The 25,118-nt window shown below is 41.7% G+C and overlaps 1 long non-coding RNA gene across 1 annotated transcript in view; it reads left to right on the top strand.

Annotated features, from left to right (window-relative positions):
• Positions 1-7,318: 7,318 nt before the first annotated feature.
• The window catches only part of LOC142813924 (uncharacterized), a 44,788-nt gene continuing 26,988 nt past the window's right edge, over positions 7,319-25,118 (top strand). The window contains exons 1-2 of the long non-coding RNA XR_012894736.1: positions 7,319-7,455; positions 7,512-7,651. This is a non-coding gene — a long non-coding RNA (uncharacterized LOC142813924). The remainder of the gene's footprint in view (positions 7,456-7,511; positions 7,652-25,118) is intronic.

Below are 25,118 nucleotides of genomic sequence, written 5' to 3'. Positions count from 1 at the left end.
TCCCTCCCCATACGCTGACCTGTCACACTGCCTGTTTTACTGCCCAACTGCTCAGCAATCCAGCTATTACCCTCCCCCATCCCTTTCCATCACCTGCTGGCTCGACTGGATCGGCGCCGAAGGGGAAGAAGAACAGCGTCGACTGATCGCACAGGCGGTCGAAATGCTCGGCCTGTAAATTTGGCTGAATAAAAGTCTATTACTACTACTACTACTACTTTACAACGAATAAAAAAAACATCTTTGAGAGCTTGTAGTAAGTAAAGCAATAGATAGCACCTGCTTTAACAAGTACTTTTCCGCATTACCAACATTACGAAAAAATAGCGCTTCCATCAAGACTTCATGCCGCGAAATAAAAAAAAAGTTTTCTTGGAAGATAAGTTGGTGCATGTTGGGTATTTTACATGCCCAAAATCAGTCTATAAAACATTGTCACATTTGTTGTAAGCATGTTTTTAACATCTTATCTGTAGAATGTTGAGAGTCAATGAAAGGCTATCTAGTTAACAGGCCTAATTTTAACACTGCCAGACTAAAGCTACACACACAAAAATGTGATGTTGAAAGATCTGAAAGTTTCAATTGAAGCTGATAAAAGAAATTGGATGTAAATATTTTTCTTCCCGAAGTGCTCAAGCCGTCTCCTCCTGTGACATACGGGCTTGCACATCTCATGGCACTTACAAGAACGTGTGTCAAAACAAAAAATTTCGTTGTTAAAGAGTACCGACAAGTTCAGTTACGGAAAATATGAAATGAGAAATCACTGCTTAGTGAGTTCAAAGGCCAATGTAACAGGTAAGAAACTTGTAGTAGCCTTGTTCAGTGTGTCCACTGTAAAACAATGAAAGTAGGTACATAATGCATATCAAAACTAGGTACATAATGTCTCAGAACTAGGTACATATTGCATCTAAACTTGAATTGTTACGTTCAAGCCGTTCAGAAGAGGGAGAGCTGAAAAGAATTTTTATACTCGTGAAAAATACAACACGAACACTGCATCGAAAAAAGTTTAATCTCTTCACCACCAAACAGAAAAAAGCCTCAGACGTGCTACATTTTTGTTCTGCTTTCTGCGACTTCAACCGGAGACGGCCTCTTCGAAAAAACGCGTGAATTAATAATTGCTTGAAATGGTCTCCAATCTGCCACAGGAGCTACTATCGATTTCCTGGTCAAACGTGGTCCCGGAAGAACCGTAATGCGTTGCAAGTACCAGAGCACTCAAGTGGATGTTAATAACTCCAGAAGTCGGGCATTGTTTTTTTTGTTCCATTGATTGTCTGAAAGGTGCAGAAAAACCATTGTTCACATCTGTAGGAAGGAAGGACAACAAGAGAGAAGGCATAGGGTTGACCAGGCACATGCCCAGCTTGCTACCTTACGTTGGCGAATTAGGAAAGGGGAGTCTTAAAATGAAAGATGGGAAAAATAAGGGAAAGAGAGAAAATTGTCACTACATGGGCTGACGCCTATACAGTGGTGACACCGCCTTTATGGTGCCTACATCGACCTAAAGTGCATCTTAACGTACCATATGTTACGAAGAAGCCAACAATGCCTTAGATTGCACTTAAACAGGCCACACTACTGAATTGACTGAGGCGTATAGCCCTCAAACCCATAATTAGACAGATGGCTCAGGTATGAGAAAAGCTGAACTGCCGCTGTAATAATTCCAGCCAGATTCATTACAATACAACTAAAATTCTTCATGCAGCATCAACTACAGCAGCTGAAATAGGATCCCTCTGTGCCACTTATCGCTTTGTTATAGAGCAGACACCCAATTCCTGGGTCCTTTGTGATAGCAAAGCAGCCTTCAAAGGTCTACCATTAGCTTTACGTCATGAGCAGCTCGTAGTGAAATTCAGGCAAATGGACCATGAAATAATAGAAAAGCGGCACAAATTGGCATTCCAGTGGTTGCCTAGTCATTGTGACGTCCAGGGCAACGACCAAGCGGAAGCAGCTGCCCGATCCGCCCATGATGGTGCCAGCAGTATCACCATTCCCCTTTCAAGATCTGGTGACGCAGGTAAAGAACTCTGTGTGCTAGCCCGTGGTCAAATGTTAGACATATGGCATTCATTGACTTTCACTAGTGCACGGCTAAGTGCTTTGAACCTTGAACTTCAGCTACGTCTCCCACTTGGTCTATTCCGACGTGACGCTACCTTACTGGCGCGTTCATGGCTCGGAGTGGCGTTCTCAAATGCGTATTCGTTTTTTATTGGAATGGCTTACAGCTCGTTATGTGAAGTGTTAGAATGCAGCGAAACAGTGGCGAACCTTTTGGGCGAGTGCACACGCTTCAACTGCGAAAGAGAGTCCCTCTCAGCCGCCCCAGGACAGCTAGACAACCGCCTTCTGACAGAGAACAAAATCCGGGGGCCTCGGTCTACCCGGCCTGCGTCACGAGCGGCTCTGAAGGAGTTGTTTGGGTTCTTGCAAGCAACCAAACTTGGAGACAAACTGTGACTGTTTGCGGACAGTGTTTCTTCCTATAATGCTCGGATAATGCTCCGGTCACATCTTTTTCTCTACTGTGACCAGTTATTCTTATCTTGTTTCACTTTTTTGCACCCATTTTCAAAGCTTTTCCAAGCACAGTGTAGCAAACTGGAGCCTCCTTCTGGTTAACCTCTCTGTATTTCCTTTATCTTTCCCTCTATATATACATAATTTTGCGAACACTCTTCCAAACTTTACATTCAAAAAGTATACGTCTTCCTGCCGCGAAATGCGTTACGTTGGCCGTCTTGCCTCATGCGTTTTGCCTTTTGTGCTCGATCTTCAGAAGTCGTTCCAGCAACATAAAAAAATGAGTGACTTTATATATATCTGCGTAAAGGAAAGGGGGTTATGGGATGTAGGTTGTGAGATGGAACTACTTGAAGAATTGTTTAAAATAATTTGCAAGAAAAAAATGTAGTTTTTGATTGCCGTAGCCGGTTCTCGTACGAGGAATAGTCCATTTAACAACACTCCTAGTACAGACAGCTTTGTCTTGTTAGGTTACGGCTTCCTGTACTTTCTAAGCCCACCTTGGTTGAGACCCTTAGTAGCAGCTCAACCAGCTTGCTGGTTGAGCAGCAAGCGTCATTTGGTTGCATTTTTCATTTCTGGGCATTTTAGATGACCAGTGGTCAGTTGAAGTGGCTTGCCCAATTTTCGTGGTACAGGCTCTTTCGCTCTCAAGCTGACGCTTTGCGACAGCCATGCTCAGCTATGTTATAGATTGATGTGCGTATGGCGCAGCAGAGTGAAGCGATAGGTTGGCTAAAATTGAAAGGGTAGAGTGTATGCAGCATTTCAGATGCTTCCCGCCTACATTCTAGTGATGCGGATTAAAGTCAATTTTGATGTTTTGATAAACATGGACATAAAGAGTAATATCGTAGAATGAAACTGGTAGATTTATCTCACACTAATTGTGAAGGTAGTCAAACTAATATTTGTGCTCATTATAGTCCTATTGAAACTGCTGCATCTTTTAACTTCTACCACTGCTGTTCAAGAAGACAAGAAAGTCATAATTAAAAAAATATAAGCGAGTTCAGAGTCCCGGTAAAGTAGAAAGAAAAAGATAGTGCCTTGATTCCCAATGCGTTCTTACTTCCTAAAAATTTTATTAGGATTGGACGCAAATGCGCTGCTCACTTTGCTTGCGGACACATATCCAACGTGTTGGCATGTTCACATAAAAATGAATAATACTGTTTAAGCAATATTTTGTAAGGACGTATTGAGTTTCTGGTGTGTAGTTTAGAACCTTACTTATGTGAGGTGACATGTGTCCCACATAGTGTACGTGCATACTTCAGAACAAGATTGTTGAGCAAACTTCACCCTTTGATTTATGCTATACGGTTAGTGCTACCCCAACTTCGTACTCCATGCTACTTGATGCAATTTTAAACATTTGGCAGCCCTAAGATCTAGAAAATGCAAACAAAACATTTTGTTTAGCTTTATTACGAGTGGTGGCATAAATGTTCTAAATACTGATACGACCAAAAAAAAGTACTAATCGCGTGATCAGAAAAGATCACCGAAGATTTCCTCCTTGTGGACAACAACGGTCTTGAGTTCAGCCATCGCCCTCATGATCAATAGGTATACATCGCATCGACAAAAAATATGCAACGACAGTCTACGTGGCCATCATAAAATATAAAATAAGCAGCATAATTTCAGTTTTCCGGCGTACAGTCAGCGGCTATAAGGGCGGTGTTCCCGCGTTTTCTAGGAGTTTTCTCGCTCGTATAGTTATGGCGTTACCGGGAATGCGAATACATTGATATTTGTTCGGGCTGAAAATCGAAGCTTACCCGCATAGTTCTTGAATACATAGAGATGCTATTTTGCGCAGGTTCGAAAAGAGAATAGCAAAAAAAGGCAAACAAGTTTTGCAAAACTCTGGAGTTGCGATCTGTCACATTGCTTGGATAGCACAATTTATATATGGTCTTGGACCACCCGAATGTTTCTGAAGAGAGACCTTGCATATAGTTTACTTTTAATATTTGTGTCACAGTTTGCAATGTAAGGCGTAACTACCACTTAGTTTTGAGCATGTCGAAGAAGGCTCACGCGCGTAGTTTAGTTATTGAATGGTCGCGGTACGCGATGAAATTCTAACGTTAATGATATGCGCTGGTCTCCAAATATGTCTGCTTGAACAAGCAGAAAAGGCTATGGCTGGGTAACTTCTTGCGCTTGCTGAATTCACATGCGACATTAGCAAGTCATATATTTCGCCCCTGGCAATCGGGAATACGTATCTGGCAAATTTATTCGGAAGGTGCAACAAACTGGAAAGCGTGAGTGGTATTTCAGGAATCAAGCCCTGAAAGTTCTGCGTAACTGTTCAAACTTTGCTGGAGGGTATCTGTGATACATTGAGGTCAGACAGGGCACCTTCCTTCAACCTACGTGTGAGTGTTGCATAAGTTCAAAAGGACGTTGTAACAACTGGAAAATTACGCGAACTTCCTATTTTTCATGTAGATATTCACCACTTCGAGCAAAAAAGGTGTGGAGCTGGGCGTGCACGAGCACTTTCGCAAATCACGCTTGGTAATCGGTTCGCACGAAAAAATCAACCAACAGTAAGAATAAATATAGAGTAACTACAACGGTATCATTCCATCATGGTTTCTGGCTAGGAAACACCGCATTGCGGCGTTCCGGCCGGATAACGAAGTGCCGCCAGTACACCGAGGTCCTTCAGGGACGTAGGGTGTGCTATCGATTTGCTCTGGCAACGCCTAGAAGAAATAAAAAAAATGAAAGCTGATAGACCGCAATGAAGTGTGCCACTGATGGCTGGTTCCGATGTCGATACTTGATGGTGTAACTCCGAGTTGGCGTGAGAGCTGGTGCTACGGTGGGGTTTAGTAAGGGACAACAAAAGTAATCGTGTCTTGGTTTTCACGTTGTTGCGACCAATGAATTTTTCTTACTTTCGTTTCCTGCCGTGTGCCATCTACGGAAACGAGGTCACCGAACCAAATAGAATGCACAAGAAATGAACAAAATAAATATGTATTTTCTTTGCCTTCAGAGTGATGGGAGCTTTATATGGTCACCTCACGTCAATTTTTATACGTGTTGTTGTTTGAGCGTCTTTAATGTATGCTGAATATGTCGAGAATATAGATTAAACCAACCATTGCGCCTAAATAGTTCTCATATTGAATGTATCAACATATACTACTCGTAATTATTGTCATGGCGAAAATAATAAGATGCTTGAGGATCGAATGTGACACGTATGCAGCTCTCCTCTAACTGCAGTGCGCACTAAGAATTGTGCTTTTTTTTTCTTTCGAGAGCTGCATCTTTCAAGTGCACAGGCGATCTGTACATAGAATAAAAAATTCAAGTACATAGCTTAGTGTTTGCTCTGTTGAGCCTCTCAGATGCCATTGAATACTTTCTGATTTCGGTTACTCTGACTCGCTCTCTTGGGTTTCCCCGATCTTAATTACTACTGGGCTGGATTGGTTAATTTGTTGCCAAATTGGTCTTTAACTAATGCCTTATGAATCGAAGTGATGAAGCTCCGACACCCTTACTTCACCCGAACCAGTTCAATCTAGAAGACGTGTTGCGCAGGCTTGCGGGTGGCACGTTGGCCTTTAAGAGAAAGCGCTGAACCGTCATGGTGAATAGACACTCTAAAGCGCGTGTTAGAACACCTAAGAACTCTTGACTACTGATTCTCGACTACTTTATCACTCGAAAAAAAAAGGTAGAATGTATTAGTTACCGCCAACCATGAAAACAAGGCATATCAGCTTAGTAAAAAACCTTTTGGTAAAAGAACGAACAAAACAAGTAATCTGTAGAGATAAGCCAAAAAAAGAAAAAAAAAACATACAAAGTTAATGACACAAAGGTGGATCTACTGATTGGCTGAGTGGGAAATTGGTAGGTGCATTAACGTAATTAAAATCGGTTTGGACACATACAATGATTGTTCAGCGTGGGTGCTCATCAGGGAAGCGCAGTATGTCCAGTGTGCTCGGTCATGCCATTATGAGCTGTGGCATCAGTAAACATCATTGGTATTCTCACACTGACCCTAATGCTTTCAAACCGCCCCGCTGTGGTGGTCTAGTGGCTAAGGTACTCGGCTGCTGGCCCGCAGGTCGCGGGTTCAATTCCGGCTGCGGCGGCTGCATTTCCTATGGAGGCGGAAATGTTGTAGGCCCGTGTGCTCAGATTTGGGTGCACGTTAAAGAACCCCAGGTGGTCGAAATTTCCGGAGCCCTCCACTACGGCGTCTCTCATAATCATAAGGTGGTTTTGGGACGTTAAACCCCACATATCAATCATCAATGAATGCTTTCAAGCCCGTAAATAACGCCTGAAAATACAAAGAATGAGCTCGTCATTCCCTCCCGATGTTTCGCGTCTTTGCAGCACAATTATTGATGCAAGTTCACGTGACGTCAGGATGGCATACGTTGTCGATTGGTCGATATACGAGTGATGTGTGTTTTGAATTGCCACTTACCGTACTTTGCCATGCCGTTGCATGCTCATTCTGACTCGTCTCGTATGACTATCACGCGCAACAAATTGATTTCTCTTCGTTTTTCGCGTGTACGACTGCGCAAGTGGTGATATCAGCACTCAGTCGAAAAGCGTGGAATCTTGGCTGGCTCAACGCTTGGTGCTCATATCTCGCGTGTTTCATGAAGAAATATGTGGCGAGGAGGAAATAGCGCTGCCAGGAAGGGCAGTGTAGGCGAGAAGGAAGCTGATGCCTCGCCTTTGAACTCAGTGTGGTTTGGGAGCCCTTCAAGCGTAGTGCCTGTGCCCATTTCGCTAGCTTTACATGGTGTCAGAAGTGGTCCCTCGACGCTGTCGAAAATCGTTCCTGAGTCTGGCACGTTATCGCTCGCCCGAAGACTCCGAAGCGATTGCTCCTGAAGTGTAAGGTTAAGGAAATCTGTAAGCGATTTAAACAAAAGTTTGAATTATTTCTGCAGGTGATAGCAGCGACAGACGAGCAATAAACGGAAGCATCGAAGACAGCGGTACTGCTGAGTACTGCGTGGGACGATGCATCCAATGTTTTCACCATCTGCAGTTCAAGCCTGACAAGGACAAGAACGAATACAGCCCCTTGGTGAGAAAATTTGATCTCTATTGCGTCGAAGTTAGTCATGACGTGCAAGAGAGGTGCGTATTCTGTTCAGAAAAGCAAGCGCAAGCAGAAATTTGCTCGGGACTTGAAAAAAAGCAACAACCACTATGCAGCTTTGGAACCTTGCAAGAGTAGAGAAGTGACTAGATCGTATTTGTCAGGCAGAGTTCTAGAATACGGAGGAGAATGTTGAAGGACAATCAGCTGACGTGGATAATCCCGTCGATATGCGCATGGTGGCGGAGACGGCATATACCACTGCGAAACAAAGTTTGGAGAAGAAGGGAAGACTGTCGAGGATATCAAGGGGCTGGGTGCCCTCGAGAGAAGGAAAACGAGAAAATCAATTCGCTAGAGTATCCGGAGTCCTTCACTATGGCGTCTTTCATAATCATTTGGTGGTTTTGGGACGTTAAACCCCACATACCAATCAATCGGATTCGCTAGAGTGATAGGGGCCAAATGGGCCAGCGGGCCCAGCGAACGAGCGAAGACGCCAACTACGCATGCGCGGCACGCCGGCACAGCTAGCGTTCTCATGGAGCGAGCCACTCGCCCGGTCATTTCATCTCCTCAGCGAAGCGTGCACACTAAATGAGCGTGCGAGCTTTTCCAAGCAAAGCCTCCGCTCGATTGACAGTAACTTCAGCTTTGTTCAGCAGGTGGCGTAGGAATTTTAGGCTCAGCCTAAAAAAGCAGGGTATCGCCAGCATTGCTGAGATATTAGACTCCGTGTTTTGTGTCCCACTGTTCCTACGCTCGGTCCGCTGAGCCACTTAGTTATTGCTCACTACAGTCGCAGGCGCATTTGCTGATGCAAACCTACACAATGCCCAGGCTCCTGATGAAAATATTGGTTGTGTCACAAACCTAACTTCTTTTCTCGCATCCGTGCGTCATCTGTAGTACCCGACGTCAGAAAACGTCAGGACGAGGACATTAAAATTCTCGAGATCACAGCAGCATGACCTGAAAAAGATTGGGTTGTTAATCCTCAAGTTAGCAACTGATGATAAGGTTTGAAGTAAGCACCGCATAGAAAGAAAGCTTGTTTTTCTTGTCACTTAGCTGAAAACAGGATGGAGCAGATGAGTTCAAATCAATGAATTCTGTCCTACGGGCTTTGAGATGGGGTACAATATTGTCACGTGATCGTGACGTTGATGAAGGTAGTGGTCAGCGTGTCAAACAAACTTTATTTGGACAAACTTGCGTCATACTGCAATCTATACACAATGGCACTGATGGCGTACTGGGCGTTGGCCGTCGATAAAGATCCGTCGCAAGGCGCGTCGGCATTTAAATGTATGGCAGGGAACATTCGAGCATTACCAATGGTCGCATTTTCTCGAGAATGAACTCCACTGTACTAGTTTGCATACTAAAGCCTACTATATGATCGTGAAATAATCTGGAATGCTCTCAGATATTTTGGCGCGCTTTAAAAAAGGCGTTACTTACTCGTGCAATAGGCCGGATACTTAAACATATAAAGGAAGAAAAAAAAGGGTATGCGAGGCCATATTGTTTTTTGGAACATGAATGGAGGAAGTAAGGCTTACCAAACTTCTGCTACAGTTCCGTTTTTCGTTACCAAAAAAAAGTCGGCAAGCTAAACTAAAGCCCCGGTACTAGTTCAGCGCAGTGAGCGCAACATAGGCAAGGCTGCAAATGACGTACTTATCAAAAGATTCAGACGTATCTTCAAAAATCTCGCTTGCTCGTGGCAGGCCTACAGTATTGCTCTTTTGCAGCGAGTGTGAGGAGCTCTACAGAGCTAGCGGAACCTTTAAAAAAGGAACTTCAAAGAATGGTATGCGTTCACGTAATGCGCATGAACCAACCACCTAACTCCCCTTTAGCTCTTTCAAAGAAGGATGGTTCATTTGAGAAGTGCGTGGAACCCACGAATGTTAATAAGTACATAAATGAAGAACCTTTTGTGCTTCCCAGACAAAGAGGTTTTAAAGCCAGTTTAACAAATTTCAAGTAATTCTATTGAGCGAACTTAAATTGAGGACGATACAGTGAGTAATTGAAAATAAGTTGATAGGCATAACATTAGGGGACCGGAAGAGAACACAGTAGGTCATGCAACAGAGTGTGAAAAGTATAATTGCCCAAATTAGAAAGAAGAAATAGGCATGGGTTGAGTCCACAGTGCTTAGGCTTGATAACTGCTGGTCATTAAGGGTTGCTGACTACATTGCAAGAGAAGGTAATTGTGAGAGAGACAGAAAGCTAGGCGGACAGGGTAGATAAAGAAGATAAAGATAAAGGACCTGGCATCAGTAAAATTTGACAGCTTTTTTCCTGGCCACCTTTTTTTTACCGCAAATGTTTGCTTTTTTTAATGAAAATAAAGTTATTTGATCTATTGATCCGCAAACACTGGACTGGGTTGATCAGGAGAACATGGCAGAGGTCTTTGTCCCGGAGACGGCGTAGTCACTCTGATGATGACTATGATTTAATGATGATGGCGACATACTTTAACGGTCTTGACATGAACTCGGTTATCATCAGATACCGCTTGGAGAGCGAACTTCCAATGTCTGAACTTTTTATTTCCCATTCGGGTTACAAGGCCTCCTCTATCTGCCTTTCGGCATTTCTTCCGCATCGGAGGTCTTTCAGAAAAGCGTGAGTCTAGTGGACTACCTGGTGTGCTGGTGTACGCTGATGACAATTTAGTATGGGGTTTTTGTAAGAGGAAACATGAATACCAGCTATTATTAGAGCTGAAAGATGCCGGGATAACAGATTCGACTTTCAATGCGCAATAATGCAGGTTTGGCGTGAAAGAAGTGAAGTTGCCTAATGATGTTACTGGCCAAACGGGCATATCGCCTGACGAAACATTAACTCAAGAACTTGGCTAAAAGGCTGACTTTAACATCATTGTTATTCTGGTGTACACCAACATTGTTATTCTTGCTGCAAGCATCGTCCCTACGCCTGTTGCGCTAGTAATACGGAAATGTTTTCAAATCAGTCATTTAAGCTTGATTTAGCATCTTGCATTCATTATGTCTGTCCTTCCTGTATGCCAAAAATGGGTAAACTCAGCGCCTATAAAAGCCTGGCTTGATTTTACAGTTTATGGAGCTTATCAATACAACCGGAAAACATGACCACAATATAAAACGAGCAGTTACATCACAATTCAAACATTTGCGCAGCGAAGGTCTTCTCTCACTAATAAGCTTTTACTCGAGTATTCTGTGATCGCTGGGTGAATTCCTTAAACAAATTAGCGAGTGTAAAACGTACGTCGCTGACGTACGTCTGCAACTACAGTTTGCAATAGACTAGTTAAAAACTAAACAATCACTGATCTTGAGGCTTTCTTAACTAGATGATGCTCCAATAATCAACCAAAGCATGCAAGCAAAATACTTTTGAAGTTAGCTGAGAAATGTTCGAACGGAAGTGTTCTTATTCTGAAGAGCAAGTTTTATATTATATCAAGCACAAAGCACCCGTGGAATTTGTGAAGACCTGATAGTGCTCATAAAAACCCCTAAGCTCTTTTGTAACCACACTCTAAAAATTTCGGAGGATATCGCAGGAGTAAGAAGGCCAACTTACTCTTTAGAGGTGAGTGCCCCAAAGGAATAGGAGAAAGCCCCTGTACAGAGTAAAGCCCCTGTACAGAGTACAAAAATTTGCTCGCTGAAGTGAACCCTATGAAACACGTGAAAGAGATGGAAAGAAAACAAAATAGAAAGTAGGAATTGAAAAATAGAGAGAAAAAAGAAAAAAATAGAGGAAAATAAAGGGAATAATGATTGATTTGTGGGGCTTAACGTCCCAAAACCACCATATGATTATGAGAGACGCCGTAGTGGAGGGCTCCGGAAATTTCGACCACCTGGGGTTCTTTAACGTGCACCCAAATCTGAGCACACGGGCCTACAACATTTCCGCCTCGATCGGAAATGCAGCCGCCGCAGCCGGGAATCGAACCCGCGACCTGCGGGTCAGCAGCCGAGTACCTTAGCCACTAGACCACCGCGGCGGGGCAAAATAAAGGGAATAGAGACACAAAAAGATGAATCGACAGAGGAGAGCGAAAGGGAAAGGAACAGACACAAAAAAAGAGATAGAAAGAAACGGAGAGCAAGATTGATAGAAAAAGAACGACAGAAATAAAAGTAAAAAAAGAATATAGAAAAATAGAGAACGGCATAAAAAGAGGACGGACAAAGTTAAAAAAAGACAAATAAAGAGAAAGACAGATAAAAAGAAAGAAAGAACGAGAAAAAAGAATTAAAGATAGAATGTGTGAGAAAAAAGTAGGTTTGTAGAAAAAGAAACATAGAAAGAAAGGAACGAGAAGCAATCAGCCGAAAAAAAAAAAGAGCAACAACAAATCCTAGCCAGCTCTATTCTTCCTTCAGGCTTGGAATCAATAGTGTATTACTGCATTAACTTTTTGTAACAGTCTTTGAGAATAAAACATACAAACAGTGGTGCATCCATGTGTTGAATATATTCTTTCGTTGAGACAATGCACATAGGGCGACTTTACAATTTACGTGAACGTATGTACTTTTCAGAGTTGTACTTTCTTTTGAATAGCATTTCGAATTGCTTATGATTCTGTTCCTCTCGTTATTCTAGTGCACCTAAATAACAGCTTTAGTGTTGCCGGTCCTGTGTGAATCGGGAATTATATCAGGCTTAATTGCCAGCACACAGCGCACAAAGCCGCACCACGCAGGCCTTTTTCTTCGTAGGCCCTTCCACGTGCCGCTACCGGCAGTGCCCTATATTAAAGGTCGTTAAAATAAAAAGTGATCTCGCATTGATATACATCACAATAAAACTGAATTAGGCGCAAGAGACAACACCTGAGGGCTCTATGATTTCATGAATAGAGCCTGCTTATAAACGAGATGCCACTTAAGTATCACCTTAGTAACCTATACTTACTAGAGCAAGATATATTCACCAAAACAGACTTTCGTTTGAGTAAGAGGCGCGTTAACAAATGCCAAAAGTTGTTAGACTTAGTGTTATTAAAAAAACCATACTCAATTGTTCATCATATCATATACCACCCTTTACATACGACACTTCGAAAGATCATAACGCTTGAATACAACCTCTTCACTGTTTATATTCACAGAGAAAAGCCTTGCATTCAGTATATATATATCCGACAACATTTCAATTATCTTTTTATAGATACATGGTGAGGAACTTAGAACAAGTTGTTTTGTACGGTGTGTACAACGCGTTCATTTAGACACATACTTGATGTTTTGCAAGCATGGATGTGTAGCGCATTAATTAGGACACCTGATTTAGCAGTGCGAGGATCCCGTTCAGACCTAAGCACCGGATTGCAAAATGGGAGCGGCAAATCTAGAATTAAAAAAAGTCACAGCTTTGCCGCAAATGCGAAGCAATGAACGTGATAGCAACAAATTGAAAGGTCACGTGCCGAACGGAAAGCAGATCTAAACGTGCCCTATGTTTCTCACACACGAATGACACGCGAAACGTACTCACAGGCATGGATGCACGCGAATAATTGTCTCAGTTGTTACTTCGATGTGTCTGAAAAGTGCGCGCTTTTCGCAAACGGAGACTGCAACGATTGCAGCGACATTTGTGCGCCCGGTAACTACAGCAGAATTGTTCCAGGTGAAGCCTGAGGCCAGCCAATACGTACGATCCTCCACTCTTCCCCACCGCGAGATAACGGCGTACGAGGAAGTTTTGCTCCCCTCCTCTAAGCGGGGTAAAGTACGCGGGGAAGATTAGAGCACGCACTGCCACGCGATGCAGTGACGCGCGCTCTTTGCGTCATCTTGCTGGTAATTCTGAAAATACAATTCCCCGAGATTGCCGTCAGCAGCGGTAAGTGGTAAATATAAATAGCTTGCTATTTCAACGGTGAAAGAGCCGCTCCTCGGTGGATCAGTAGTAATGCCTAACACTCACGATTCAGAAAAGCCAAGTTCAATTTCGTGCACCAGTTTTTTTTTCTTTCATGCATTTTAGTATATATATATATATGTATATATATATATATATATATATATATATATATATATATATATATATATATATATATATATATATATATATATATATATATGGGATATGGCACAACGGGAGCGTTGTCAACAAGGATAAATATATTTATTTCCCAACAGTTTCGGGAGGGGACCTCCCTTCATCAGGGGGTCCCCTCCCGAAACTGTTGGGAAATAAATATATTTATCCTTGTTGACAACGCTCCCGTTGTGCCATATCCCATACCTTCACGAAGACTAACTGGCCCATTGAATTATTACTCCCACCCACTATATATATATATATATATATATATATATATATATATATATATGTATGTATATATATATATGTATATATATATATATATATATATATATATATATATATATATATATATATATATATATATATATATATATATATATATATATATATATATATATATATATATATATATATATATATAACGAGTGACGGCGACGCCAACGCCGGTAGCAAAATCCACTCGAGAGAGTCCATATGATTGCTATCGCAGTAAAAAAACGATAACAATTTATCACGTCCACAGCGAGAATAAGGCAGGGTTTGTTGCTTTGCACAGCTGTCTAGCAGAAAGTACACGCTTTACAGGCAAGCTTCTGCAGGCATTTTAATAAACTCAATTTAATCTGTCAAGGTTTCTTCCACTGCGTATTTTTAGCACGCGCATATTACGCTATAAAGGCATTTTAAGGACATTTTCAAGTGATGGCATTACTTAATCTGACAACATAACTTCTTAGCACTGCGTGGTTGTCTGACAGCAAACGCTTAAAGAGTAATTATTGTTATGATGAGATTTGCAATTAACGGCGACCTTTCTTTTATTTGTTGAAAGGGACAAATATCAGCTTATGTCGTCAAAATATTGCTATATCTTTTGAAATAAAGAGATAAAGAGAAGAGAGTTAATACGGGCAAGTCAGAGAAATATACACCAAAAGAAATGTGCAAAACCAATTGCAAAGATTTGCAGAAAAAAAACGGAGACACATGAAAAGAAACCTAAAAGGGTGGAACATCCCAGCGAAACATGTTATTTCTCACAGGCTCTTGAAATGTGAAAATTAGCCCTTCATTGACCGACCTGTGATCAGACGAGTTTTCAGGTTGGAAATATCTATATTTTAATTTGGTGCTCGAGGTGCACTGGCTGGAGGCAATCTTTCTGATTGGAAGCAACGTGCACCACATTTGATCTGTAATGTGCTCTGACGTTAAACGTCGCCGCTGTAGCGTATCCCCCAAACTTTTTACGCCCGGAGAACGTGGCACGCAACACCGAGGAATAGATTTCAGTTGTTTTTAGCACCATTTCGTGGCAAGACATATCTGAGCTGCTACTTCTTTTTTTTACTTACCGGCTGGAAATCCAAAAGCTTCAGTAGGCACAACCTAATCGATGACGTAAAGTGCGAAACGTGACCAGCTGCTCAAGTAAGCTAAGCAATACTCCCGAAACTTCCGAAAGGGGCTTCGGTGATCAGGAAATTTCAGTTACTTCTGGCGGATTTTAAGAAGGCAGCATCGGCATAACAGGTAGGTAATTCAGAGTTGTTTCTTTCTGTATATCGAGTTCCAATGTTCTCCATTATTCGCCTTTGTTGAAAAAACAAACAGGTCATAAAGCAAGTTGCTTAAGCCGTGTGCTGAAAGTCGGATCTGCTCGGATGCCCGTACAAATAAAACAGGCCTTCCCGTGCGCTCCTACGTTACATACAAAGCAGTCGGACCAGCTGACATCAAATTACCCGTGACGGCCAGAGATATGTTCCCTCACTCAGGGTCCCATTTTCTTTTTGCGGCCGTCTGCTCGTATTTGTGGTTTTCTCATAGCCCGAAAAGATTCCCTCTTTCTCGTAAGCGCTTTTCTTCTTATTATTATTTCCGTGAAATAAACTTGCAGATAACACACAAAAGCGCGGGAAGACGCTACAGAAGCAAAGTGTTTACTTGGGAAATAGTTGCAACCTATAGCGAGAGGATAACTGGCTAAAAGAACGTGCTCACAATATATTGGCTAAATGACTAGAAAAGAAGAAGAAAGCGTACATAACCTTGCAGAACAATGTGTGAACTCTAAACTGACCTTCGCGCAATGAAGGAGGCCACAATAACGTATGGGAGTATGGCTGAAACAAAAACTTTTGAAGTGTTAACTGCCATTCCTGGTGCAATACTCATACTTATGCAGTGTAATAATAAACTACAGTCGCGAAACAACGCAGATTTTACCTGGTAGCTTGAAGAACTATGAAGATGTAACTGTGTAACTACGACGATTATTCATTTGCGTGACGCTTCTCCTTTCCGAAATACGTGGGATCGTTTCGCAAGAACATGAATGATCATACGAGTAAAGTAATGAGCACGTTAACTGGACACTGGTCGAGCTAGTGCGACAGAAACGGAACTAGAGAGGAAAAGCCTAACTTGTGCAAATACATAGTTATCACTAGTTAGAGACTACAGCAATAGGCCATAAGGAGATAAGGAAACAGCCCTTACATTTTGCTAAAAGCAACATGAAAATGACTTCAGGAGCTGGAGGTAAACAGTTACTTTCTACTAATAAAGATTATTTCAATTGTGGTGCTGTTTCATTAGTTACAGCGGTTCAAAATTGTTCAGTCATTTTGAAGAGTATGCTACGTCAGAGTAGGTAAAAAGATCTATGGCTAAACGTTTCAGAGTTTTCACACAGTAAGCTAATACTGAGCTGCATATAACAGGCGAAATTGCTCAAAGTATTTCATTGCGATACAGCTGGCTTTTGTCTTCCTCAGCTTGTGAGGTTGGGGGAGAGAGAACAGGGAGTACGGTGACGTTCTAAGAAAGGCACCTGCTGTCTTCACTAGGGCGAACTCAGTTTTTATAGCGGCGTTGCCTCAAGCGACATTTCCTTTTCAGTGACTGCTTACCACTTCATTGTTCTGTGGCACGCATATCCTGGAGAAGTATGTGGAAAAGTTTCACGGCACAACTTTTCCGTGATCTTAAAAGTATGGAGCAAGAGAAAAAAACCAGAACAGACTGTCGAATGCCTTGCGATGCAAATAAAAAGTTCATATTTTGTAAAAAAAAAAGGTCCCCATTGTGGTATATACATAGATTTATTTTCCAGAAAAAAAGTCAATGTTCTTTCTCTGATAGTGAGATTCCTAATAACCTGCGATGTTTGCTTTGAACGGCAAGAAAATAAAATGGCTGGTTCTAGTATTGTGTAATGAGTGGCTTCTGTTGTAATATGAAAACGTCATCGGAGTTCTGTCAGACGCCAGAGAATCCTAGATACAAAGACAGGGAACTTGTTATATTGCTTCGAAAATGAATTAACCATGACCCGAACTTCTTGACGAATACAACAGTAGCGACCAAAGGGCCCACATTTTAAAATCAGTCAAGTTAAAAGAGATTTCACCCGTGACTTTTTACCGCGGTATTTTTAAAGCGCAGTTGAAGGGAGCAAAAGTTGATTGAATACTGCGGCTAGTTCCGCGGAAACTTTACGCATCGCCAAACAATGCAAGAAAGTTTTTAAATCAAGGTGCGTGGTTTAAATTTCTACAGTCATCATAAAATTAAGTTCCGTTATACCGAGCTGTATTGAGCATACCATGTAACGGTGAGTTTGCAAACCTCCGAATTGTAACGAGTACGTGATTGCGGCGGTTTGGGTCCCTCAGGCACGGACAACCAAGCCACAGGCGAGAATCATTTATTGACTTCACAATGATATTTACACACACTATGAACAGCTGAAGAATACAAGCCGTGCTAAGTCCTAAACCTTACACTCCCATGCCCGGGCACACGAGCGTATGAGTGCGTCTTGAAGTGTAAGTTCATCCGATGTCACTCACGTAAACGATGAGATTGTCGATGGCACACGCATGAAGGAGAAGGTTCACGATGTCGTGGCAGCGTGCACGATGAGGCCGTGCGAGGCCACACGAGCAAACGTTGAACTGCTCGTTCAAGAACACTCAGGCCATGGTACACCCGACGTAGCACCGAGGCCACGCCTCCAGGTCCGGCTAGCGATGAACCCGCTCGTGCGTGGCATCATGACCGTAATATCCACCGGTTGTGTCGGACCCGCTTGGACGTGACACCGAGACCACGATCTTCGCCACTGGAATGGGATCAGCCGCTCACCTCAGGCTGCTTGCTTGTCCACCGCTGGAACAGCACTGGTACGCCGGGTCGGAAACACTCGCTCGGCGTCGGGACATGCCAAGCTCGTCCTACCTGGCCTGGTACACTAGCTCGGTCCTCTTCGGTCCCTAAGGTCAAACTAACTGCTCTTGCCAGTTGCCACGTTCTTCAGCACATCGACGTCCGCCAGCTCACGCGCCCCGCGTTCTTCCATTCACGAGCACCGTCGTCGTCTTCGGCTGTTCATTTGACTTTAGATTTATGCTTTCGCTTTCGGTTTCGATGATGCTCTTACCACAATGATCCATTGGTATTAGTTTACTGAAGTCGGGGAGTGCCTGGATCAAGTAGAATTTATTGCAGTTATATTGTTTACTTAGGTATACATTTCTGTTCATGCCTTTTTTGCACATGCGGAGTTTGATCGTAATAAACGATGAATGCTTGAAAGTGCCGAATTCAACACTGTCTTAAAGAACATCCTCTTAGTTTAAAGCAATGACGTATGTTGATATAATAGCCCCGCTTTCATAGTTGAAGTAACCTCCGTGCTTACCCGAATAAATTATTAGTTTAGCCATGATTCAATATTTTTCGCGCAGGCCTTCACACATTCGAGTCAGTCATGCTTGGCCTAGTGGTTTAAGATTTTCGCTTGTATGCTGGTCTCAAAAATACGAAGTGCTTTGTCGAGTGTGCATATCTACAATGACGCTACCAAGAGAAAGGAAGACTTAGTTGTGCGTATTTTATTGATAGGTGCGTTCGCTGTGGTGATAAAAGGTTTGCATTCGAGAGAAGCCGGGTGTGCGTGTTTCTATCACAAGCACGTTTGCTGTGGTTATAGCAAGACTGGGAGACAAAGAAATACTTAGTTGTGTGTATTTTATTGATAGTGTGTCCACTGTTGTGATAAAAAGATTGATAGTGGAGTGTTGAAGAACGACAGTAATTGCCTAAATACGTGCCTTCATTACGGAAAGGACGCATACTTCTAAGCAAAACTCCGAGCATGTTAAAAATGTTGCACTCAATACAAAGTGGTGTGAATTTTACATGGTTACTTTCTTTAGTATTCTTGTGATGATTTATATTTAAGCGCTGATAATGCTAATGAGTTTTTGCAAATGTGAATGCAAGACGCGTTTATACGCAAGATCGAAAGTGCCAAGTGCGTATGCCGCGAAAATAACAAGGCAGGATGTAAAGAAGCACTATTCTAGGCAAGAAACATCTGACTGTCCCCTAAAGACAAAAGGTTTTTGAAAAAGATTTACGATGCGTTTTAATGTAACCGTCTTGAAGAAAGGATGAAAAATTTTGTAACATTAAAAGAATTATGTTCTGAAGCAGTTTATGCAAATGAGGTTATGACTTTTTTTTACTTATCACCTGAATACATTCAAAGTAGCCTTGCTGGGACTTCCTACGCTACAATATTGATCAATCTGTGCTGGAAAGTACAATTCATGTAATAATCAAATTTTTATAGAACACATGCAAAATAAAAGTAATTATTTTTGCTGTTTACAACAGCGAGAAATTGAGTTTAATTTGAAGGGAGGTTATGATAAAGTAATATCACTCACCATCACTGTGGCGACAAATGAATCATAGTAGTCTAATTGTATTTAGGTCATTCAGCTTTTGTGACTTTTGCCAGTATTTTGCGATAACCTATCACCTAGCATGGCTATATTTCTCATATCTTTATATATATATGACAAAGCATCTATGATCATCTACAATTGTAAGTGAATGGGCATTGGTTATTCTTGGATAGTTTCACTGCAAAGCGCAATACTTACCTTGTGCATCTACTAACCTGCCCTGCCTCCTCCTGAGCTAGTCTCACTAGCACTATCTCTGACATACTTATTTGCATATTACTCAAATATATATTATTTCTTGATTTTTGGCAAGTTTTCAAATGAGACTTTTTTAAAAGGAACTTAACATGGGTAGGCATTTTCTTGCAATCATATGCAATGTTGACACTATAAAAGCTTACGGCATAAGTATTACCGGAGGTATAGGCCATAGTTTCACGACCATTGGATACTTGGCTCGATTGTGCAAGCATGGTGGAATGCACATCTACTGACATGCCTAAGTACGCGACATATCAGAGAAACGTTAGGCTGAGGCTCTTAGTTCCACAGTGAACATCAAGACGATTTCAGAAACTTCTATGAATGCAGTTGTAATTTTTTTCTTTACTGGAATTCATAAATTTATAGACGCTGTGGACCTGCACTCTCCATGATAATTTGGCTTTGTTAGCTTTGCTGTAAAAAACAAATTCAGAACACCTGCGTAGTTTTTATTCCAAAGTCTACTGATAAAGTTCTCACGAATTCGATTGGTCTCAGTTTGTAAATGACAGTCTGATATTTTATGACGACGCCCAAAAGGATTTTGTAGAAGTTATGCAGCAAATAGGCAAACCGTTTTTCAATAACTCTACCTTCTGAGCAATCAATCAATGTTCTAAAGAAGTTCCTTTGACTGGCCGGTTCTTTGAACAACGTCGAATGCTTCGCGAGCCATTGGGATGCCCCGGTTGCTGATGTTTACTTTTTTTTAGTGATCGAAAGCGTTTCACTCATTACGAGAAAGAAACAACTTTATTGACAGCACAACAAGGTTGTTGAACTTTGCATGCCAGTGCTTCGAAGGATGGTGGCCGGTAGCTTGCCACGAGCATTCGGCCAAGTAACTACTTCCGCCTCAATATGGTGGTCAGTTGATGACAGCAGTGACTCCCACGCCTCGAGAGGGTAAACTGGCAGTGTCGTTTTCGAAGGTGGATTACCCTCGCATTTACAAGGAACGGGATTTCGGGCAGCCTTCAGGCAGCCGCAGAGTCAGCAGTGTCTAGAAAAAAATGATCTGCTGGGCAACTTGTAAAGGTGACGTCAGGAAATGCCTATTTCAGAAAACACCAGATTCAAGATTAATAAATTCCTCACTCAGGTTTTCGTGATCGCGTAATGAACCTTGAGATTGTGCCATTCTACAAAGAGTGAAGAAAAGTGAAAAGACCATAAAAGGTGCAACATTAATTCAACCCAAAGCAGCGTTCCGGGAACGGCCGCCACCTAGAAAGAGACAGGAAGGATGCAGATAAGAGACAAAGAAAGAAAAAAAAGAAAGAGAAGAAATAAGAAAACAAAAAGAGAGGAAGACGGAAAATTAAGGAAGCTCCGCATAAGTGGTACCAAGCCTGAAGAAACTGCGGAGAAGGGCAACCTTCTTTTTTTTCTTCAGTTTTTTTCCCTCTATTTTCTACCTGCACTCTCTTCCAGTTTTCTGCGTGTTTCTCTAGTCATTCACGCTCATTTCTACTTTCTTTCAATTTTTTTCTTTCTTAATTTTTCTTTCTACTTATCGCTTGCTCGCTCTTTGTATATTCACGTGTGGTTGGCGTATGTTTTTGTAGCTGTAGTTAAAATATTCTACTTTTTATGTTAACATCACGAACGACTCTGACTGAAACGACCTGCGTATGTGTGCTTGTGTACATTAATTGATTTCTGTGTTCACATTTAATTTCTCTCTCTCTGTCATTTTTCCGATTAATAGTTCGCGCTCCGGTGCAAAGTAGCGAACCGGTTCTTATATCAGGTTAAACTACCTGCCTTTTCTCTCTTGTCTTTTTTCTTTTCTCTCTCTTTTCTATGATATTATTAAGACGCTCGAGAAACAAGAGGAAGACAACTTCTCTTTGGCACCACTCACGCTAGAAATGGGACATTTGTCTATGTTATACGTACATTGGCCTGCGTTAATGCCACGAAAGCGCTCAAAGAACAGAAGAAAAAGATTTGCGTTAAAATTGTCGCCAAGGCTCTCTAAAAACAATCGATTGATATGTGGTGTTTAAGGTCCCAAAACCACCGCATGATTATGAGAGACACCGTAGTGAAGGGCTCTGGAAATTTCGACAACCTGGGGTTCTTTAACGTGCACCCAAAATCTGAGCACGTAGGGCCTACAACATTTCCGCCTCCATCGGAAATGCAGCCGCCGCAGCCGGGATTCAATCTTGCGACCTGCGGGTCAGCAGCCGAGTACCTTAGCCACTAGACCATCGCGGCGGGGCCTCTCTAAGAACAAGATGATTTTCTTTGGTGCGATGCTACATCTGGGTACGCTACAGGTTGTTTTGCCTGCGTTACGCTAAGCGACGTCAACAGCATACGACAGCGGTCCCTTCTAAAGTGCTCTTCACTTAGAAAAAAGCTTGAAAGGAAAGACTTGTGTCAATATACAGAAAAATATTTGATGTAGAACTATATAGTTTCCAATATTTCCTGTGCCGCGTGCAAGTTTTCATTTTACTGTACAGTGGTTAAGTGCTAGGGCAACTGACTGTAAATGCAAATAAAAGTCATGTTTAACTAGGCTGATATTGTTAAGGTCAGATGTTACCTGTTGGAAAGCTACACTAAAGCTTAAATTCTGTGTAACGTAACTATGTTCCAGTACACAACTAAGATCGTAATCCTCTCGCAACTCGGATTGTTTTTTGAAGTTTGCGTGAGTGTACGAGGGACACAAAATATTATCCCCGCTTAAGTATTCGAAGCGTACTTGTTTCCTGCTTCATCACAAGTTTTAACAGGATTTAATGGTGGAACCTCAATTCGAGTCAGTTAGACTGCTTTTCAAAGTTTAACTAGGCATTAAAAAGCGTTTAATTTTTCAAGACCCGCTTTTTCCAGAATCTCACTGAGAGGAACTAGAGAGCAGTGGAGCAGAAGCAATGCAGTCTGAACCATGCATCAAATTGCCAAATATACTCTTGTGGATGAGGGGCTGAGAAAAGTAATAAAAAAATATGGTCATGCATGCACCGGTCATGCATAAAGGTCACTGTAATAACAGGTTCTAAACTGCAGGGGAAAAGTTTGCTCACTGGTGTACAGCATCACGTGCTGCTGAAAAGAAGACTTCGCAGAATTTCGCTCGCTAAAAGTGCCATAATGTCCACAGCTTCCTCTCTTTTTTCTCCTCTGTTTCATTATTATCTTTCCTTAGCAACCAAAGGTTTCTGGTGGTCATAGACACGTGTGTGTTGAACATATAGCGCGGTGTTCAGAGCTACCATCCTCGCGAGCTTCAGCGCAGCATATCAGCTTATCGTTTTTGGTATTGTTAATACTTCTTAACTGAGTGCGCAAAAAAAATTGAAGTACAAAAGGAAGATAAAAAAGGAGGACAGTGCGCTGTGTGCAGGGGTCTTCCTTGTGTACTTCAAATTTTTGCACGCACTCATTTCAGTATAAATAGCAACTTGTCCAGCAGTCTGTGCTTCTCAAGTATATTGCTAATCGTAATGTTCTTGCTGGCATCACTACACAAGAGCAAGCAACTGATTATATAAAACATATCCGCCTCTGTAACGTGTGTCTTTGCATAAGTGTGTATATATTTATTTTTCTATTTATTTTTCAAACTGCAGCCTTGAAAAAATGCTTTTGAAGGAGTGGGGTTATACAGCTCAGAAGAAAAAATTGCAACAAAAAAGATACATGAGAAGTAAGAACAAAATAACAATAAACACATTTATAACAATAAAAGAATTCACTTTTTGTTACGTAGTAATTGGAACAAGAATAGTCACATAATCATTCAGGGAGAATGATCGAATTGACCAGGTGAGGAATTCCATAATTCTATTGTTCGAAAAAAATATATATACTCAAATGCATCTGTTAATGCAAAAAGGTAGCAAGATTGAGCTCGTGGAAGTTACGTGTAGAGGAAGGCTTGGCAAGTGACAAAAAAGGTGGTGTTTGAAATGCGATATGAATCATTGATTTTGTTGTGTAAAAACTTCAATCATGATACACCATGACGTACCAAATGAATTTCTAGCTTCAGCTCATGTGATGCTAATGAAGGTGAGAAACAGCGGTCGTACCGGCGAAAAATGAAACGGGCAACTTTCTTTTGAACTCTTTGTAGTCTGATTACGTCACACTGTTTGTAAGGTCACCCACCGTGCAGGCATATTCAATGATAGGGCAAGCGAAATATTTTTACATTAAAAATTTATTATTTTTTTGGGGGGGGGGGGCATTCTGCATTGTTCGACGAAGATACCCTATTTGGTTTTAAGTTTTAGAACATGTTGAGGCACTGTCAATATACGATGAAAGATCATGAGTAAATGTGACACCAAAATATTTGTACTGCATAACTCTGCTTTAAAATACACCATTGAAAGAGTTTGTTGTAGTAATCGACCTTTCATTTTTTTGTAAAGGACAAAACAATGGTCTTTTTGAAATTAATGGTCATTTTTCATTTTAGCATCAAGCACAAAACAAGGTAAAAGAATTATTCAAATGCTTTACGTAACCTGCAGAAACTAACACGTTTTATAAAGAACAATAATCTGCCCAAAAACGAATGTTCGAGGATACATGTTCTGGGAGGCCGTTCATATAAATTAAAATGATTAAGCGGCCCAGGACTTACCCAAGAGCACACCTCTAGAACTGATGACCTTGTGGAACTGTAGTGAACATGTTGAGAACGATTATGAAGAAAACTAGCAATCAAGTCAGCCAGACATTATCAGACATATCATTACCAGACATATCATTAGCGCCACTTCGTAACGTTTCGCTGAATAAGAAATTACAACGCAGTCACGCTCCATGCGCATGACTCTGATAACATCGATTCACAAGGTGCGTGGAATCTGCCAAGTTTTTCTTCATGTAGAAGAGCTGAACACTGAGCAATAATAAAATATTCGCTTCATGCTCAGACACTAATCCTTAGGGTGCTTTGAGTAGATATCGTGGGCTGTTATTTTTGGAATGACTTGCGAGAACGTTCGCGCATTGAGAGATACGCAGCCCCAAACCATAAACTAGCAGTTATTCCTTCTTGGTGCCGATAAAATACATTTGAAGAAGCTGACGGTGCAACGAAGAGCTTCGCTAAGTCAAATTTTCCTCCCTCAAACAAAAAGTTTTTCACTCATACCAGAAATACTGTTTTTTTCCAGTAAGCCAATCCCTAAATTGCGCGATGTGAGAACCGTAAGTCATAGCACTTCCATAAACTGTGCAGCGCAAATAAACACATGAGTGCCAACGAAGCAATAAATATTTCACACTTTTCTACTTCAAACAAGCGTAACGGCTGAGTTCATCATCCAAAATTTCCTCAGACTCATGTGCGCGCTGGTGACGCTTCG

Source organism: Rhipicephalus microplus, chromosome 4, assembly GCF_043290135.1.
Source record: "Rhipicephalus microplus isolate Deutch F79 chromosome 4, USDA_Rmic, whole genome shotgun sequence".
NCBI lineage: Eukaryota > Metazoa > Arthropoda > Arachnida > Ixodida > Ixodidae > Rhipicephalus > Rhipicephalus microplus.
Note: the sequence above shows the minus strand (reverse complement) of the source record. Positions and strands in the feature narration are given on the sequence as shown.